This window comes from Rhyacophila brunnea, unplaced genomic scaffold, assembly GCF_057557595.1.
Source record: "Rhyacophila brunnea isolate RB1 unplaced genomic scaffold, BYU_Rbru_1.0 scaffold_93, whole genome shotgun sequence".
Taxonomy (NCBI): domain Eukaryota; kingdom Metazoa; phylum Arthropoda; class Insecta; order Trichoptera; family Rhyacophilidae; genus Rhyacophila; species Rhyacophila brunnea.
In genome coordinates, this window is record NW_028233365.1 from 1103484 (window position 1) to 1109671 (window position 6188).

The following is a 6188-nucleotide window of genomic DNA, read 5'->3' on the forward strand; positions in this document are numbered from 1 at the left end:
TCATATATATTTGTATAATTAGAAGCGTCATTTGAGTTATACTGCCATATTTATAATATTTATTTTCATCATCTTCTTTTTTGCCTATAAATACAACTATAAAAATGGAAATCAACATAGATATTGATATATTTTTCATGCAAGTTGGAACTTCTCCGGGACCAATTAGTATGATAGTTGTAAAGGAAAAATATACTACAACACCTTCCCCCATTGCCTTTTGAATCATACGTACAGTATAAGCTCGTATCTGTTTTGAATTTGCACCCAGAATATTATGACGCCTGAACATTATGTCCTTGTGGAAAAAAAGGCATCTTAAAGTCATTACTGTAGCCTGAATCAAAAAAAGTACAAATTGTATAGCGGAGAGAGGAAAGTGACTAAATATACTCACTTGATAGAATTTTCTTATTAATAATTGGAATGAGAATATGTAATAAATGTAAACTTGGCCTATATCATCGAATAAAGTTACTCTAAATATTGCAAAAACTGTATACATAAAATTCCAGCCAGTAGAATAGCTAATAGGTTGAATATAGGGATAAACTTTTGTGTTCCTAAGTATGTGAAAATTTTTATGCAAGATTATTCCTTCAAGTATGATATAAAACATACTAGTAGATAAGAAAAAGGCAATTCCTACTTTTCTATTTTCAAATATTCTATACATTATTTTATTCTTTTGGTTTTTGCATGTTTTCTTTTTTAATACTTTGTGAATGTTCTAAGCACATAAAAAATACTATTTAGGCATTTAGATTTGACATGAACTTACTTTGTTAGATTTATAGGTGCCTATTTTTGTCAATGACTTGCAAATACTCATTTTGCACAGGAGAATTTTTTAAAAAAAATGAAGCTGCGAAACAAATAATTCTCCTATATATATGAAAAATAACCATAATAGTGAAATATTTTGGTTTTGTTTTTAAGCCTTTGCATTATAAATAATAGAATAACTTCACATTCAACCACTTACTTTTATAAAAGGCTGATATATTCAAGAAGTGGATATTTCCTTGTGCTTTATTTGTTCAAGTAATTTAGAAATCATTTTCATGTATTTATTTTTGCAGTAAAAATTCTAATTACTTATGTATATATGAGTGTATACCTTCAGAACTAATAGTCCACAGTGACTTTCCATTTATCACTCTCAATTACGATCTTTTTTTACTATATTCATATTATTAGAATGCTAAATATGTGATTTTATTCTTACTAAATCTTAATTTTCCCCTTTTCTAATTTTTTATTTCTCGCGACCTGCAAGCACCGACATTTAAGCATACTTCATCGCTAAAAATGATATTTTGCCCTGCCTATATGAAAATTATCTATCAATTTTGCAAAAAATTCTTTTCTGGCAGTTTTTTGTAATTATTAATAAAATCATGTAAAGTTTAGTTATTATTAAACTCTATCTTCGATTCACCTATATTCTGAAATTCAATCAATAATTCTTCCCACCAGCAAATATATATTTACCCTTTTTGTATGAAAATTACTTTTTTTAACGACGGAAGATATTATTTGACCTTATTTTATTCATTTGATAAAATTGTTGATCCATGACTTTTTTATTTATAAACTAATAAAATCAGACTTCATATATATCGTACCTTTGAAAATCCACTTATATTATTGGTTTATATTTTTTCAGGATTTGTAGCTAAGAATATAATTATGCTTTTATTAAAATATTTTGAAGCTTAAAGTAAATTTAAATTCCCGTTATAGACTCACAGAAAGTACTATTGCGCCATATTTATATTTACACTTATTTTAAAGATTTCGCGACTATACAATGGATAAAAAATGTGCTCTAAATTTTACTACTATATTATTATATCTTGAATTAAAATATTGATAACTTTAATCTATCGTTTTTATTCAAAAATATTCTAAAACTTAAATAAATCATTCTATAAGGGTAAATTCATTTTGACTATTCTTTTTTCTCATAACCTGTTATAATTTTGTTATTAATGACGTAGATTTTATATATAAAAATGACACGGAAAGATAAGCCTGCCTTATATATACACATTTTATATGTTTTTTTGGTTAAAGGGAAAAATTAAAAGAATAAAAAACCTTTTTGATTGGCATTTATGCTACAAGCTTTACAGACAAAGACGAGGGTGTTGATGGTCGGGAGTTTTAAATATATGATCGATAATGAAGAACTGAAATGTATGGAATCAATTCATTGTAACTAAAGAGCATCAGTAAGAAAAAAACTGGTAATAAATCTGGTCTGGCTGCTAAGAATACAGTAAAACACGATTAGACCGACTCATAGTAAATGAAAGGGTCAGGATATAAATTTTCTTTTGATTGGGATGCAAAAACAAATTCTAAGATAATCATACTCAAATATGGAATTATAAAGTAATTAATGGTATCATGGAGATTTTTCCCGCAGCGGTGGTTTATTTTTGTTGTCAACACCGGCAATATTTTTCGAATAGTGAAGAAAAAAATCATATAAATTTCGTCACAAGTTTCTAGTGAATTAACGTATTTTATATAACTTATGCTAATATTTTATGCCTGAAATCATTTTAAACTGAAATTATGCAATCATTAATATATGCAAAAATAGATAAACACCCTATTTCATCAAAAAAAGTTATAACAAAGGTTATATAAAGGTATGTATCTATATTTTTCATACTAAGTATGTAGATTAGAAACGAAGCGTTGTAAATAGACGCTTAAAGCTATTTTTTAGAATATTAAAAGACGATGATCAGTGAATTTTTGGTTAACTTTTGTCTATTATGTATAATAATCTTAGAATATTAAATGCACATAAAAAAACCAGCATACGCATGACTATTTATATTGTTTTAAACATTAAAACTTATGATCATTTTTTATTCGAATATAACTGATTACAACTCACTAACTAGATATACATATGACCGCATCGATTTTTACAAATTATTATACTCTTTGTTGTTCATAAGCACACAATAAGTTGAATTATAATCTGCTGCCAGTAAATAAAGTTTATAAAATATTAGTATTAGATCACATAAAATATCATTGTAGATCCTAATTTTTACAATAATTTTGTAATTTGTCATCTCCATTTTAGATTTTTCAAATACATCAACTATTTCAGATATAAGTATTCATGCGTACATCTCGGGAATTGTCCGTGAGGTTTTATAATTATTCTGGTGTGAATATAATGAGTAGAGCAAACATTAGACGTTAGATTTTTTCAAATAATTTATTATTGGATTGAATACTCTTTACGCATAACATTCTTAGATACCATATTGCATATTCATGCCACTCAGGGGCATAGAGCAAAAGGACTAGAAATTGAATAAACGATATAATATAGCAGCTTTTATATAAAAATACTATTGATCATTGTGTAAAACATAATGGATTGGTTCTTGACGGGAAGTTCAAGCAAAAAAATTGGTATTTATGTTTTATATATTTCAGAAGGCGCCGAAACTAGTTTAAGAAAGACATTAAAACTACCAACCTTATATTTATAATTACTATTATCGACTTTTAAGCATATTTAAAATTATTGGAATATAATTTAAAAAATAGAAACATTTATTTATTGTGTTAATTAAATTCTTTAATAATAAAATGCACAATTGTGCTGATTTAATACATCATTAAATAAGAAATGATAAAACGATTCTTTTGTATATAAATATAAAATTTTATATAATACTGAACTAAAGGAACGTATAAGGTGAATAATGGGTTTTTACAGACTCCTTATTTTCAGATGTACGTATTTTTTATGGTTTTGTTAAGTGAAAAGAAGTGCTTTGTGGGCAGGATTGCAAATGAAAACGTAATATTTATGACAAAAACTAGTTAAATCTTACATTAATAGTGGAAATTTTATGATTAGTTGTTTTGCGTCAGCAAATCGAAATAAAAATGATAAAAGAAATCATGCAAAATTCAATATAATAATACACTTATTTAAATTATTTTGGTATTTTATATAGTTATAAAAAAATAATCTTATTCATATGAACCATAAATATGTGATTTCATATAACATATGATGATATTTAGCAATCATATTTATTCTGATCTTTTCTATATGTAGAGATGTAAGAATCTATGTTAAAAATGTGCAATGAATTATGCCTGAGCTTTAACAGTATTTTATTTCAATTGATACAATAAGTAAAATTATTATGTATATTAACTTCTGGTGTGAGTCATAATATTATTTCGCATAAAAATTTGTCTAAAATTGCAGTCAAATTGACAAATAGGAAAACAAATATTTTTTCATAAGTCATGTTACACACACCAATACAAAAAAATTATGTTTTTATTAAATATTTATTATTATATGTATTTTTATGCTAAATCATGTTTAGGATGGTTATTTTGTGTCTATTTTAGATCTATTTTATACAAAAAACGAAATCCTTAGGCAATTTTATTGTATTTACTATTTATTCCACACTATAGTTTTCTTTCAGAGAACAAAAAAAAGAAAAAAATATAAAAATCTAGGAAAAATATTTGTGAACGAAATCCCATAAAACCAAGTATTTTTTCGAACGCACGCAATTTCTTATAAGTGTTTTTTAGATTACACATTTATCCATAAAAGCGCCTATTCACTAATTTTATAGGCAAGTGGCTTTATTCTATTCGTATCTATTTTTTCGCACCTCTTTTTAACTTATAATATATAAAGTAAATTTTTTATTATATTTAACCATGTATATTATAATTTTTAATATACAATGGAGTCTATTTATTTGACATCTTTTGTATATTTTCTCTTGATATTAACTGATTTTAATGTTGATTTATTTTATTATACTGCAGATATTTATGTCATTTATAAAACATGTTGTCTGGAGCACTGCATGAATAAGAAAATTAATTCAAAAATAAAAATACAGTTATAAATAAGATACTTGATTTTTATCAATTACGACGTTTTATCTTGGATTCCTACAGTATTCAATGGATAAATTTTATAAGAGGCTACTAATTTTGTTCATTAAATCAATATAAAAAAGGTTAAAGTTTCTCGGTTGATTTATAACATTTTATCAATTCATAAATACCTTATGTGGTTGGTATAAATCTTAAATATGCTTTCCTTTGGAAAGCTTATATATTATCTGGGGCTAGAATTTACGCGAATTTATATTTTTTTAAAATATTAACGAGTCATGATTCGTTTTACATATTTCACCAAAGTCTGCCTCGGATTGTAAATTGAAACGTTATTTAGACGACAAAAAAATATAAATGTAGCGTAAAATAATGTATTACATTAGATGAAATGTAAAAAATGCTCTCAAATTATAAAGATCAATGTTAGAAAGTCATTCTGATTTAAAAAAAGTAGACTAAATATTTTCATAAACGATGAATTTTATTTTGAAAATCATTGCTTCAGTGATATAAAAATTGAGCTTGAACATATTTAGCATGCAATATCCGTTTTTTGTTTTAAATTCAAAATATCTTTATTCTTGTTCACAAACGAATATTCATTCATTCATGCAAACAATTATATTTTATTCTAAAAATCGAAATTCGATTGGTAGATTGAAAATTTTAATGAACGCATTCGAATATTATTCTATATATAAAAATATTCATCACAAGAAATTCTTTTGTAGAGAAGATCAAAGGATTTTAAAGTATTCTACTAAAACCGGCATACGTTTTTTTAAAATCATTTAAAATAAAAGGTTTCACACAAGATTTATACAAAAGAAAAATTCAATGTGTATTTAAAGGCTTCTAATGTTCAAATAAGAATTTGTTGGGAAAGTTACATAGCAAAATAGCAAAACATACATCAGTATTGATTTCTAGAATATGTTAAATACAATATTTTAAGAATTCTATTGTGGCATTTTCCGAATCTACTGGTAAGAAATGTTCATTTTCGAAATACTTATAATAAAAAAAATAATTCTTTATCTATAACATTTTTAACAACGCTAATCAATTAATCAACAATAATGATATCAGTTGAAATTATATTTTATTTATTTGTGGGTTAATTTTCTTTTTATAAATTTTATCTATTTAGACGTGGTCAGCATATTGGGAATATTGCACAACTCTTTGATGCATCTTTGACACCTTCCTCTGATCTATCTTCATCAACTACTCTTCTTCTCTCAAATGAGATGAGTTCAAGT